The 16,083-nt window shown below is 39.5% G+C and overlaps 1 protein-coding gene and 1 long non-coding RNA gene across 4 annotated transcripts in view; one reads left to right on the forward strand and one right to left on the reverse strand.

Moving 5' to 3' along the window:
* LOC132985078 (alpha-N-acetylgalactosaminidase-like) overlaps positions 1–16,083 on the forward strand; it is a 423,896-nt gene that overhangs the window by 243,617 nt on the left and 164,196 nt on the right. The window lies entirely within an intron of this gene.
* LOC132985067 (uncharacterized) lies at positions 9,153–11,925 on the reverse strand. Its single transcript, XR_009675019.1, has 3 exons — positions 11,412–11,925; positions 10,311–10,459; positions 9,153–9,459 (listed from the first exon to the last, which is right to left on the reverse strand). It is a non-coding gene; the product is annotated as an uncharacterized LOC132985067 (long non-coding RNA).

Raw genomic sequence — 16,083 nt, forward strand, 5'->3', positions numbered from 1 at the left:
ATATCAATCAGTTGGGCTTTGAAAAGCTTCTGTCAGTGTGAGTGTTTGTAACAAGGCAATTAGTGCCAATTAAATAAAGAGGTGTGCTTGCTCTGTCGTCACCTTGACAAAGGCTTTGCAGATAAAACAAATGCTGTCTACTTGAAACTCCAAAGAATGTGACATTTTGCATGACACAAACGGACCTGGGCATATAGACCCAAATCAGCCGTCGCTTCATTATTCATTGCTCCATTTCATTCTGCTTTAATTCTACACACTGTGAATTGATGGCATCACTTTGCTGCTTTGACATTTATCATTTCAATTTCTCAAAGAGGCCTTGTTCTTTTGTGTGTGTGATAGGAGCAAAAAGGCCCTGCCCAACTCCACCCATCCTGAGCACAAACCACACACACTCACAACTCACACACACACAGACACATTGTATCTGACCACAGTAAGTACCTTTCTTGACCACATTTGACTCCAATCAAACCCACCCCCCAGAATTCATGGCCACACCTAGAGGCCCTGTGCTGGCAAAGCCCTGCTCTTATAAAAGACACTTTGGGGATTACACAGGTTGCAAGCTATATGTCATAGTTTTTTCTCTCTGGATCTCAGGATTTTTTTCATTCATTGTTTGTTGTCATACTTGCATTTTTTAAGACTAAATAAGAAGACTATGAATCTTAGTCATTCATCAATGTCATGTATTGATAAACTAAAGTTGTCAATTACTTACCCCAGGGGCTCTCCCCGCCTGCTGCCTGAGTCACATGTATGCAAACACCTGCCTCCAGGGGAAACCACCTCAATGGGAATGGCTTTAGATAAATTGATGATTCATTATAATACATGATAGCAACATAAGGACAGGAAACCCCCCCTGCTATGTTTAACAGAATAGCACCAGGTAGAGGTATTTGGTCTGCATCGTGTTTCATGTTGGCACAACTAGTCAGGTGAGTTGTAAAGTACAGGTGTACAGCCCTCTGGAGAGATAATTTCAGGGTGAGGAGAATTTTATTCATATGCAAACACACATGCACACACACACACACACACACACACACACACACACACACACACACACACACACACACACACACACACACACACACACGCGCACAGGTGCTGTCATGCAATTTTATAACCCAGGAGGATTGTCTTGTAAAGGGGGTCTCTTACCAGCCTCATAAAGATAATCACTGTCAACATCCAAGTATTTACATAGTATTTACCTTCATTTACATGTATTTACAATTTTTTCATTAAACTTAAAGCTGCTGAGAGGAGTTTTTAGCTGGTTATGCAACTACTGGAAAGTCATTTTGATACCTCTTTATGAACTAAATAGCAAGTGAGACTATCAGCAAAGCCAAAAGATTGGCTATTTCTGGATGTTGATCTTTAATGCTTGAAACCACTGCTGCAGGGCAGGTTTCAGAAGAAGTGTTTGACAGCACGCTGCAAAAACAACGCTTTAAAAAAAAAAATCAGCAAAGGGATAAAACGAAACACTTTGTCCAAAGGTACGGTAGCCCTAAGCCGACATGCATATATACATTTTATTTGACTATATTTCGGTTGTTTTCTTTAGACGTCAATATATCTTTCCCGTTATTTTGGAATACCAACACTCGTTTTCAGGTGATAACAACGTAAATTTTCTCGAGTTCTCAAGAAATCAACTTGTTATCATGGGAAAACAGAGTAAGATAAATGGATGTATGTAGGTTGTGTTCAAACAGATGCAGAGCTTTATTGATTGGTTAAGTCACAGCAAATGAACAAACATTAGTTATAGACCTGACTGGCAGATACAAAAAGTATGTTACGCACCATTTGGGGGAATTGACAATCAGAGATTCTAAACATATGAATTATACTAGTTTGGATTACAATTCATATACATTTTATGAATTCATTGGATGATAAACTTTTTTATAAAATTAAACATACCTTCTTGCAGCACCTCAATAAATACACTTTATTGGTCTGCCTTCATGACCCTTCAGTCCTTTCTCCTCTCAGTGGTCCAAAAGCTAAAAACAGTTACTTCTGGGACCATCTTTACAAGGCTAAAGGTTTATCATACAACCTGCTACACATCTGCTTTCAATATTTTCCTTTTGTGCTACTTCAGTGGATGAATGATTCTTTCCCTCCAAAACGCTTGTGGCCTAGCTGTTTGGCCTCGACACAAGGACCATCTTGTCTGTAGTTAGCTAGCTAGCTTCTCACAGTCAGTGTTTATTAGGCTAACATTAGCAGCTCTGTTCTTCAGGAACATGACTTCACGCGTTTGTTAATCAAAACTGTTAGATGACAAAATATGTATGCTGGAAAGCCATAACATTTCCAGGTACTAATGTCCAGCAGTCCAATTAATCTGAAGTTGATTATTTCAAAGAAATGTTTATGAATTGTGATATTGAAAGGTACTTATGCAATACAGACATGCTTTATAAATCAAACTGCCAGTTTGGATGATTTTGATGACGTGGTTCTGTCAAAAAAAGTTTGATGTTTGGTTAATTTAATGTATGAGAGGCATCAATATACAATCTGTCTTCATTTCTTCATTCAATTTCTTTCTTCACGTCAGTGTCAGTGTTTAAATTTCCCCCCTTCCCTGAAAATGTATGCACGTATGGGTCAGAGTCTGCTTACCGGTGCACAAAATATTCATACTCAAGTTGTTTTTATAGATCATAAATTTTGCAAGGAAATGGCGTACACCAGTTTCAGGTTCCATTTTGTGCGTACGCAGTATTTACAAAGGAGACCCTTGGATTCTAATAGCTTCTTCACAGTCAGAACATAAAGTACCAACCCTCCTTTAACAATTTTATAAAAGCCTTATAACAAGAAAATATTCACAAATGAGACAATATTTAAGTTTCTCAAAGAGGTTCTATACATGCACATAATGTCTCACTGTACGAGGGGGGCAGAAAACAGGCTGCTCCTGAATCAGCCAGAGGCTGATTTTTTCTTAGAGGGCATGCTGAGGATTGCAAAACAGGAAACACAGGGGCCTTGATAACTCACACACACACACACACACACACACACACACACACACACACACACACACACACACACAAAGTGTGTGGGCATGTTGCGTAGGGTGAAATGGGTTTGAGTATGTGTAACAGCAAAGGGCCACATCTGATGCTCTTCTGCACACACTTCAGTATGAGCATGGTGTGTGTCGTGTGGTGTGTGTGTGTGTGTGTGTATGTGTGTGTGTGTGTGTGTGTGTGTGTGTGTGTGTGTATGTGTGTGTGTGTGTGTGTGTGTTTGTGTGAAGTTAAGGGCTCACACAGTGCCAAGATGATGGTAGTGAGGCTGTCAGTGGCTCTGCAGGACTAACAGGTACCAAAAGAAGGAGGACTAGGTTAAACACACACAAACACACATAGGGGCAAAACATCATATATGAAAGTCGAGGTTCAGTAACATGAGTAAGAACTCATTAAGATGAATGAGTGCCTCCTTCACTTCATCTCTCTCTCTCTCTGTACCTGCTCCTGTGTAATACACACAAACATATACTCTCTCACAGTCAATAAGGTTCTGTCTTGCCAGTGAATCCTGGACAAGTCTGAACATGAACGTCTGCCTGTGATGACTTTAACACTCACAGTACACACATGTCGGACGAGCACTTAGCCTAGTGTAACATTTCAGCCGTAACACGATAGGTCGGTGTCAAGAGGGAGTTATTGTTGAAGTGACAAAAGATCCCACATTCTTGAATGGTACTGTTATATAACTATCACTCTGTTTATATTTGAGTAAGTATAACAATGGGTACACACTTTAAAAAGCGAGTTTGTCTTACCTTGAACACATCGTCAAACTGCTTTAAATACATGTACCCCTTCCTTTCGAGTCATGCCTTGTTCTTCTCTTCTTTTAATCAACAGGCTGTACTCAGAATTGTATACTATGGAACTTTCTCGTGTTGGTGTAAGCTCAACAAAACAGCAAGATCTGGATTTACTAAAACTACTTGGCTTGACAGAAAAGCTTTTGCAGATGGATCCAAAAAATAAAATAAATACTGTGGCAGCTTAACTGTCAAAAGTCAGCACATTCCCCATTACAATCCCCACCAATGGCACAGTCAGAGTGTGTTATTAAAAGAGTGATCGTCACACAAATATACGTCACCTTTAAGAAAAAGCTGAAGACCAAGCTCTTTCATGAACACCTACACTTCATGATACTGATGGGGCTGACAATGAAGATATTGATGACACCCAAGATGCTATTTAGGATGGTGGTGATTCTGATTACAACACTCATGAGAAGCTGTTGATGATGTTGTTGCTGATGATGACGGTATACAGTATTTTAAAAAAACTTGCCTCCCTGCACTGCCTGTAAGCTCCTGTGTCCAGTCGGATTTAAACTTTCTGGCATAGCTTCCTCCTCTCTGGATCCCTGCTTGTGTTGTACATAATCTTAGATGTGCGTCACTTTGGACAAAAGCTAGATTCATTTTCAAATTTAATTTAAAACAACTGCCTAATTCGTCTGTTTGATTTATGTATAGGTTTTACAAAAAGATTGAGGGACCTGCTTTGTCAGTAGAGTTCCATTAATTGCACTAAGCTGTTCTTTTACTGTAAATAAGCCTAAAAGATTTCTTTCTCAGGCAAGTTATACGTCTTTTTTATGTATTGACTTGATATATCCATTTTTTTTTATCGGGGGTGAGACCAAGATGTGGTTTGTCCTTGAATCATTATTTCACCGAAAGAGAGGAACAATATACAAAGGTAGAGTTTTGCTATAACCATTATGGGGAACTTACTGCCCCCTCATTGTCCTGATGATAACAAGAAGTGTGTGTGTGTGTGTGTGTGTGTGTGTGTGTGTGTGTGTGTTTGTGTGATGGGGGGGGGGGGGGGGGGGGTATTCTCTGGAACAGGATGTACTGTGGCTGTGTAAACGCCTCAAAGCTTCTCTGCTTGTGTTTGCACAAGAGATGAAGCAGCTACACAAAAAAAAGAAAGAAGTAACGATACAGATGCTGTGTGCCTCAGGTCTCGGGTCCACACTCGTGTTTGGGTGTATTGTGGAGAATTGTGGAATATTGGGTGTATTGTATCCCGTCTTTCAATCTGACAGAGCCAGCAGATAAAAATCTCTGTTTGGGATTTACTTTATCATAATATGGGCCTTCAGGCAAACACAAGACACTTATATTTTCTAAATATCCAGCTGAATGGATAACTTGGCAAGCAGCTCCGTAGAATGCAAAACTATGCAAATGAGATGCAAAGAGTGAGTCAGCGCTGTGATGGAAAATTTCTTCTTGGCTCAGGCACCTTTCATTTAAGTGAGGTAGTGGAAAATAGTTCATCCCTAAATCAGGTTATAGAACAGAGTGGTGTTACTAATGGTACATTTAGTCAGTGCAGAACTAGGGGTTCTTAATCTGTTTGACCTTTAACGTACAAAAGGTCACTTACTGTCTAGTAATGTACCCCACCCCCTTTTTTGTGTATATGAGATGTAGTCTCCTGTCAAATTGTTGTCTTTAAATGACAATTTGGGGCACAAAGGATACAAATGATTTACTTTAAAATATAAAAATCTGAGAAAGATCCATTTTATGAATTCAACTTTGTGAGATAGAGCTTTGTTTTCCTCTGCCGTTATCATCTCTTTACCCTCCTACACTAATCTTTTTACTCCTTTCAGGGGCCCATCTCTAATTTTAAAGCCCTCATTCATCAGTGTTTTTTGTATGCACATGTTTGATGGATGTCCACACGCAGACTTAAACACTGATGTATTCTTATCTACAAGTCTATTTTACGTCTGCTTCCTTCTTACCTACATTAATAAAAAGAGTACAACTTATAATGTTCGTTCCCAGGCCGTTTTTCTTTTACTGTCTGCTCCAAAAGTCTGAAGTGAACTCGGGAAAAGGGCATTTAAGTTTGCTGCTCCCTGAACTTGGAATGAACTAGAAAAAGACCCGAAACTTAACGAGCTTGTCTCCTTGGTTACTTTTAAGACGATGTTGAATGACCTGGAGGCGGACACATTTGGCTGTAGATGTGCTCCATGATTTATTTCTGGTTGTGGGCTCCCTAATGTTTTATAGTGATGTATCTTTGTTGTTTTTGTATGTATGACAGAAACTGTTCATTGTGCTGCTGCCTGTCTTGTCCAGCACACTGTTGATACACCGATGTTTAATCTTAACATGTTTTTTTTCTGGTTAAATAAGGAAATATTTAAAATTAAACTCTTGTTGGCTGGTAACCACTTGACCATACTAGGGTTAGGGGTTAACTAACTGTACAAACATCGGGTAACACTCCCCTCCACTACTGCAACAGTGAAATGTTGCGGTCACATCGATGCATTGGCATAAATGATCAAATAATCTGACCAAGTATTAAAAAAGGTGAGATGTATGTATGTGCATTTTCTCCAATACAAAAACGAAATGAATTGGGCACTTTTGAGGAACTTGCATTTAAAGGATGAATGTGGGACTTTTTGATCCAGTAGATGTCCCTGTTGAGCACCAGCATGAAACCAAAACAAACTGCTGTTTGGCGACACCGCTGCTATGCTGAAGCCTCCGTTCTCCTCCAGTAGCACACCTCTGACCCCCTCTCCTATCATGGTCGTATGAAGAGTTATGAATTAGAAAGCAACGTAATTAAGCTCCATTAGGCTTAAGCGGCGGACAAATTTTTCCTTTGCTCGAGCTGCAATTTCCTGTGTCCTACATTGTTGTGTTAGCAGGCTAATGTTAGCACACTTTAGTTAACTCATAGCTTCATATTGCACATAAATTTACACGGAATGACCGTGATCTAAAGACACTTACGTGACATCCCAATAAGCAGTGAGTAGACTGTTATTCTTCTTTTCTCTAGTCCTCGACTTAAACAGCTTTATACGCAGGGCCGGCTCGTCCTTGTAAACACGATGTAAACACGGCTCTGACAACAATACAGCTGTCATTAATCTCGCTTCTCACTCAGAGAGACATTTACAGAGGATATATTTGATTTCTGTTGTATTTTTGTGAAAAATGTCGCAACTTCTTCCTTTAAAGTTTTCTTGTACTTTGCCTAATTTTAAGGGAATTTCCAGCTTATTTTTCACAGCAATGGGTTTGTTTGAGAACTCAAGTTACCAGATGTTATGTCACATGTATATACCAAAAGTCAAGTGTTTCCTACAAAACAAAATGCATTGTTACAGGTAGACGTACCCAATAAGGTTGGGTATGCTTTTCAAAAAGACTTTCAGAGTTTTGCTGAATAATAATTTGACTTTACACTTTGAATGAAGAACTGATTGATTATTTATTTTTACATTGTTGTCTTAACCCATGCATATGATGTGAACATTAACGAACAATGTAATTTTCATAAATTCGGATCAAATTGGGGAATCTGTTAATCCTCACCATGCCAGTTACTATTGAACAGGAGTGTAAGACATGTAGCTACAAGTGAAAGTGAATTTGAGGATTTTGAGTCCTCGTATGCAAAGCTGTAAAATTCACCTTTCATTTGCTTCCCTCACTGGGAGGTCACATTTCAGGCACAGTTGGTAACCTTGCCTGAGGTCTCTTTGCTGAGCAGGTGCTTATCCACACCAGCTTAAACACTTTGTATTACTACATAGATAATGAGACATAGTATTGACACAGATTACAGGTCTTACAGTCTACTTTTGTCCTTAACAATGTAAGTCCTCTGTATCTTCCTTAAAAGAGCAGGAAAGAGATGGTGAAGGGAAGAATTCCCTGGAGATACAGATGATAAAAAAAGACAAAGAACCGGTTTGACAGCTCTGACTCTATCCTCCCGACACAGGCGGGAGAAGGATGGAGGTAGGGAGGTGTTGGGAGGAAGAAGGAAAGTAAAAAAAGTTACAGCACCAGCAAATCCAGGTACATTAGTGGGTCATGAACCACACCCTGCCATTATATTAGAATGTGTCTGTATTTGTTTGTCACATGGTAAACAGGTACAAAGATGTTTTAATCCGAGCTGGTGTAGTCATGGCTTTTCACTCTAACAATTAACTCTAACAAAGCCAGGAAGCATTGGTGGTCAAGATATGTCCAGCCGAGGCCTATTTAAAGGTTTTTCTCATGATGTTTAAACCTAATCCTTCTACTGTCAGAACCCATCACCAAAACATGCCTCCAGTTTCTCCAATGTAATCGCTTATCCCATGTAATATCTGTCTCCCTGTCTCTCCTGTCTCTGCTGACTCTGTTTTTCATTTTCTCCCTTCTACCTGGGCTGAAAAACGCCCGAGGTTTTCTCGTGGGAAACTCTCTGAGAGGTATGTTGCTCCGTGAGCAGGCGGTGAGAGTGGAATCCCGTTTTTCTGGGTCTGGTCTCACTCCCTGTTCCACGATCCCATCCCGGGCCTCGGTGTCACGATCGGCGTCATGTCAGGACTCGCAGCAGGTGTTAGGAAACACTCGCCTTTTCTCGCCCAACTGGATCCTGAGGTTTGGATTATATACACAGCACCTCCTCTATGCTCCATTTCAGTCTGACTCTGTTTCTTTTCTGCTCCTTTCTCGCATCACTCCTTGTTTTAAGTATTCCTCTTCTTTGTCTTTCATTTCACCCACTCCTATGAGTCACTCCATGAAAGAAATGAATTACATTTTAAAGGAAGGGCCAACTTGATTCTCTCCATAAGGTACCATCCCGACTACACCTTGTCTGATGAATAAAGGGGCTCCTTACAATCATTTTATTCAGTTATTTTAAATTCTTATGGAAAGTCAAGGAAAGTAGAGAAATAAAACCATGAGATTATTCTTTTTAAATGGTGTGATTTCTAAAACTTTATTTGTAACTTATCAATGAAAATCAGGCTAATTAAAGCCTTACATGAAATCAGACAAAGACTAAACATCTGTGTGTCAAGAGCATGCATGTTGCCAGATGTTACTTATCAAACTCACCATTGAGGTCAGGTCATTCACTCTTCCTGAAGTCAGAAAGTCAGATTAAAGGCAGATTGTTTACAGGATTTAAGATTTCTATGTAAAAATGAATACCTTCATACGATGCATTATTTGTATAATCTTAATATACATGTTTTTAATATTCCATATTCTTCATCATATGCAAATCAATGGTAAAACATGAAAAAAAAAAACATAACAACAGTACACTCATATACCTCAGTATAAAAACTTACACCTAAACATATATAAATCAGTGTTCTATAATGTTCACATCTTAGTTTTATAACAATAACTGTTTAATTGTTTGGTTAGGGATAATACTTTTTTTCCTACCTCTCTGAAAACAATTCAGTGGAAACAACCTGACATCATCATCCCCAGATGACAAATCATCAAGTTTGTGACAAGTACACCGTCATCTATGTAAATCAACTTGCGCTCGTCATGGTTATTATGGAGTCCTGTAGTTCTTCAGACTTCCAGACCTGTTTCAAAGGAACACAACACTTGAACAGGTTCCACACAGATCTGCTCAAATAAACGAATACATGTGGCTTTTAACTGATCCGTCTCCAAGAATCAACAGTTTTACACTGTTTCAGATAGACATGAAAGCGCGTTTCTATAGGTTGACTAAGAGAAGGTATCTGATAAAATACTGGTGAAATCGAACCTTTCTGCATCTAAGCCGTTGAATTAAACGAGACACAAACATGTAAAACAGGAGATACAGTCTCTCTTGTGAACTTCCTCATTCCTTTTCTCCTTTCCCCATTTCCCAGTCGGAGAAAAAGAAACTTAAAAACAAGTAAGAGACCTCACGTGTCAAAATGGCGCACACTTCTGTCTTTAAAATATCTTTGGGTAAGGCTTCCCCTTCTTGTCTGAAGTCGACTTAACGGTCTGTGAGCCACACTATCCAAATACTCAGCCCATATTTCACACTTAAAAGATCTGACAATGTAATTTATCAACACATTTTAAGCATTGTGCGTTAATAATGAATGGCTCTCAATTCAAACTGTGATGTATGTGCAAATGTATATGATGCAGAGCAGTATCTCATCTCTTTGCAATTTTCAGAATATTGTCTTTAAAATAAGAAGCAGCGGTGCTTTTAGTTCTGTGTCAAACTGTGTAAAATTAGCCATGACAATGATGGAGACAAACAGCCAATCAGAGAGCAAAACACTGAGACATAGAGAAAGGCGAGCAAGCTAGAGGTCATGTGTCCAAATATTTGGACCTAACACACGGAAGGCAAAAGGTCGAGAAAAAAATCAGCAACACGGCGGAGAAGAGTGAATGAAACAACAAAATACAGTTGCAGACTTACACTATGACAAGACAGCTGCTGTGTTTCCCTCGCGCCTCGTCATGTGAGGATGAAAACACTGGGAAACCGGAATCTGAGTCTGAACAAACGGGGCGCAGACGGAGAGTGGACAGGGGGAAGATAGCAGGAAGTGCGATATACCAGCTGACCTGGGGGAAGAGTAGGAGAGACACCGCTCAGCTTCCTGGGTCACTCAAACAACAACACACGCATGCACATGTGCAATTTTAGACCAACACACGTGGTGATGCAAGAGAAACAATGGTGACACAACCACTGTTACCCATCTAGGTCACGGCAATCAGGATGTGTTGGGCTTTGTTTGCTAAAATTTCACACATTTACAAAACTTTCACACAACAACCTGCAAACCTTCACAGGTGTGATGTAAACTGCAGCAGATTTTTTTTCTTTTTTTTTTACTCTTAAATGTTGAGCAAGGTCAGCAGAGGTCAGGTTATGTATTTGGGAGTTTGTTGTCAGGAAGTTAAAAGCAAAACTATATTAATTCAAGTGTTACAAATGGGACAATGAGAGGGAAACACCTTTATTTAATCCTATAATCGCCTCACGCACAATTTAATTAGAGGAAGTTTGATAGAGGAGGAACAACAAAAGAAACGTCCAATCATTTTATAAGCCTATCACATCAGTATTGGGTGTATCCCTCTGTTTCTGCATTATGCACACACACACACTCACACACCCACATACACGAGTGCAAGAACAACACACACAAGCGCACATGCCCTACGACGCGCGCACGAGCGAAAAAGAGGAAACTCTCTCTCAATGAGGTGAGCAATACTTGAAATATCTTGACATATTTTTACTACACACTTCCCCTCTTTGTGACAACTTCCTCTCAGTTTTCACTATCCGTACAACTTACTACAAGAGGCTGCATATGAATGAAGAAAGATGCACACACACAGATACGCACAGACACACACACATGCAGAGGGAGAGGGAACAAGAAGAGAGCTGTTTTGCAACTACAAAGAGGAAGGTACATGTGCAGCTCATTCTTTTGTGATGCAACACCGGCAACTCAGTGAACACACACACACACACACACACACACAGGATCTACACTCTTACCCAATATTGTATCCATAATGTTCTGTATCGCCAGTGTATTATCATTAGCCTACACAAAGACTCTTGTTAGTCCTGGGACAATGAAGGGACAAGACGGAGCATGCAGAAAATAAGAGCTTACTCACACTTTAACACACACGCGCACACACACACACACACACACACACACACACACACACACACGCACACGCACACACACACACACACACACACACACACACACACAGATCTGAACTGACCCACCCCACTTTGTAAACTCACCTCTAGCTGCTTGCCAACTCAATGGCACATCTGATTTGCATACACATTTGCCAGTCAAATGAGATGCATGAGAAACTGTGTAACTCTGGAGAGGAAATTCCCCCGATTCCCCTTTTTTCTGTCGGAGACTCCCAAATCACTTCCAAGAAAACGATCAGGTGGATTTCTTGTTATGGTTAAAGTTGTTGGACTGCTTGGAATTGCCTGATCACACCCACATCTAGTATTTGTTGGAAGGATTCCCACAACAAAAAGGTATATACCACCTGAAAACCTCAACGAGACATTTACAACAAAGTGATTTCATATGACAAGAGGCGTTTCATGAGTGCTGATATTCAGCACCACAGCACAGGTCACTCAGACTCATGTGATCTGAATACTATTCAATGAAATTAGACAAAACAATTACTTGTAGAGCTGCATGCTGAATACAATCAACATGCCTGATGCCTCAGGGGTCATGATCTTACTTCCCTTCAGGCAGAAGATACCATGACCCTCATCTTAAACACATGCTCTCTCTCATTCAAACCAAAAACAATGTTCATTTCAATCTTTATAACTCAGACAGGAACCCTGCTCAAGAACTAACATGAAATCAAAGAACTAACGTGAAATCATGTGAGTTATTTGATTTCACTCCTAAATGAAAACAGTTATTTCCCTTACTCTCTGACAGATCATCTGTTTCCTCCCTGTGTTTTATGTTCATTTCCACACGGCGACCAAATTCCATTTTACAAACAGATTGATCAAGAATGATGAGACATTCATTTATGCTACATGCTAACTGTTTGATGGTCCATAACTATATGTTTACTACCATACCTGCTGGACCATACCACGCTGTTTTAAGCCACACTCTTAAACTCTTTCAAAATAATTGTTAGATACCTTTTATGAATAATTTTGATTTGTCCATGACGTATAGCTATCAAGTATTTAATTTTGGCTTGTTTTATTTAACTTCTTCTGCTTTCTAGGTTATTGTTGCTAGTTGTTAACTGGTAACTGTGGGAATACATTAACAATCAGCAGGAATATATGTTGATATATATAATATTGTGTTTTTCATAGTCATCTATTTATGTGAGAAACTTAAATGTTCCACTTAATCCCTTCAGCAAATTCCTTGATGTTACAGTAACTATTGGCCTTCTTGAAGAAGGACTCACTGTAGATCCAAAGATCAAATGACACAATAACTACTGTCGGATTCAAAGCATATTTGGCCCTAAAATGCGTATTTAAGCTAGTTTTACTTTATTTTTTGATAGATAAGGATGGTATGGAGTCTTCCTGAAGCTACATGTCAGTAATGTCTGCCCTGGCTGCCTGTACTTTGAGATAAAGGCTGATGTTCTTTAGAATACATGTACAGAGGATCATCAGTCAGACCAGGAAGTATCTACTTACAGTAATTCTGAAAAAGCAAAAAACATCTCTGAGTGTACATTGCAAAATATATATATATTTTTTAATAATCCAGCGGTTAATATTCTGAATAAAATACAACCAACATATACATTCAACTTAAAAACACACAGTTCACACAGAGCCCCTGTAGACCAAATAAACACTGCCATGCACTGCCAAAATTAAATGGCTTGTTTACAGCTGCAGCAATATTACTGAGCCCATATAATTGTGGCTTTGATAGAAATATGATTACATTATCCAGTAGAGCTGGGAGAACAGGCCCAGCAGGTTGGACTGAACTTGTAATAACAAGCGGAGACGTGACTTACTGGAAGCTACATGGATTCCCTCAGTGCCTGCAGAGGGATTGCACAAACAAGTAGAGATTTGGTCTCATGTTTACAGAGAATATATGCAATAAACAAAAAGTAGGTCCTACTACAATGGCTGTGAGGGCCGGGAGAAATAATGAAACATTAAAAGAAATGCAGAATTTTAGTTTTGCTTAATAAAATCTTGCAAAACCATATAAAACCCACTTATATGTTGTTGTAACAAATTGTTAAATCATAGCTGCATGTTGCTGTACCCTCTCTTTGAACATGAATATTTCCACAACCCAATAGTGCAATCAAAAGATGTCTACAGCTTAACCTCTCCAAATCTGGCGTTCTTGTTATTTTTAATCCCTCAGGGCCAAGTAATAGCTAAATTAATAATGTTTGCAACAAGGATCGCAGCCTTGGCATCATCTTTGGTTCAGACCTATCTTTTGATTCCCTTCACAGGCTACCTCTGAGTTTTAGAGTTGATTTTAAGATTGTATTGCTTGTTCTCAAAGCCTTAAGTGACCAGGCCCCACCTTATATCTGCGATCTACTGACTCCCTATGAGCCCGACAGCTGCCTGAGAGCCTCTTGCAGGAGCCCTATCAGCGGTTCCTAAAACTATGGTCCTAAAAGTTGACCTAGTCTTTGCAGTTCAGGCCCCAGACCTGTAAAAACTCCCTACCAGGAGATCTCAGACAGACAAACTCAGAGTCCTCTTTTGAATCTCTTATTAAAACTAAATGTAATCAGTTGGCCTTTTCTTAACCATTGGCATTGTTATATATTTCTTTACCCATTTTTATTCAAATACCTGTTTACAGCGTTCCCCTCCACACACAAGAAATTGAACTATGCACACAACTCTGAAAACTTGAAGCTCGTGTATCAGTAACAGGACTCCAAACTGGTAAACACAATTCACTCAAATAGCATTCTACATCACGGTTGTGCAAATCTCTAAACTCAAGTTGCATCATTTAGCACACTTTATTCATCTCAAATATCTGACCTTCAAAAAGCAACACCCTTATTACCATTTATTCTCACTCATGTTGCATTTGTGCAAACTCAAAACTAAAAACACTTCAATCCTGTCTCTGAGCCGTGTGAGGATGTGGATGAGGTTCTCTGGCCTGACCACGATCAGAGGCGGGATGCAGAAGGATCAATTTAATTAAATTTCACTTTTTAATCAGTTCACTTTGTATTTCAGTAACAAATAAATAATTATTTTGTTTATTTTTTGTATCTGTTCACTGATTTTCTTTGGAGTGTTTCTCATGGTACTCACTGAGGTCAAGTTACTGAGTTTTGCTTCCACAGCGTCCTGCTCTCAGATACTTCCACTAGAGACTCAAGCTCCTCTCCCTGGACAGAACCAGCTTTCCTGATGGACTAATTGAGCCTGTTAGCCTTCAACCTACTGCCCCGGCACACTACAGCATAGGAGATTACACTTGCTAATACAGAGTGGTAGAACATCTGCAGCATGATTATGTATCTATTGACATATCTGAGTATCTGTAGAAGACGAGACTTGTGTCAAATGGTTAGAGATCACAGAAAAAGTGAACCTTGATACATCATGTATTTTTCATATGCTTTAAGCTCTTTCATCTGCCCCCACAGTCTTAAATATTTGCAATATGCAAATTGCCGACAGCAAAAAATGTGAACACATATGCGTGGGTTAACCTTCCAAAGAGCACAAAATATGGACAAAACTGCCAGTGCTCAGATGTACAGTTCTTAGAATCTAAGTAAACACACACACACTTTAACTTCACACACACACACACACACACACACACACACACACACACACACACACACACCCCACACACACACACACACACACACAAGTTGAGCAGGTGAAATGTGGCAGGTGTGCTTCTGCAGTACCTGGGGGTGGTGTATCTTTTAACAGAGTTAGGACAGAATGATATGGGTTAAGTTAGTTAGATAAGAGATCTTTACACACACGCACACGCCCGCACGCGCACGCGCACACACACTCACACGCACACGCACACACACACACACACACACACACACACACACACACAGTCAGAGATGCAAAGAGGTTTTGCTCTTAGATATTGATTTTGTACATATTTGTTTGCAGAGTGTTTGTGAATGTGTAGGTGTTTCACGTCAGCAATCTCAATGCTGCATGACAAATTAACCCTTTACTTCCCTTAAGTGTCCGCTTTAGTCATTCCACAACACACAGTGCTGCTCAGAAACCACCAGCTGCACAGAGTAAAGCCTGGATGTTGTAGAGTGTAAAACTGCTCAAATCCGGTTAAGAAACCAATGGTAGTCTTTCGTCCGATTGAAGAACTTAATTCTTAGATTTGTAAATTGAAAAATGTTAATTAACAAAATACATGGATTGATTATTAAGTGTTGACATTGTTAACTTTGAACAGAATTGCCGAGGCTTCATTCATTTTCTTTGACTTGCCACTTGTCTTTCCCCATATTGAACTTATATTTGACTGATTCTAGCTTCAAACATCGGTTAAAACATCTTTAAATTTTCAAGTTCTATACAATATAACATACAGTATATCATATATAATTCAGATTAATTGTTTCACTGATTTGACATTTTTGTTGTGCAGCATTTAATTTTTTCCATGTTTATCTATAGCGCC

Source organism: Labrus mixtus, chromosome 12 (assembly GCF_963584025.1).
Source record: "Labrus mixtus chromosome 12, fLabMix1.1, whole genome shotgun sequence".
Taxonomy (NCBI): domain Eukaryota; kingdom Metazoa; phylum Chordata; class Actinopteri; order Labriformes; family Labridae; genus Labrus; species Labrus mixtus.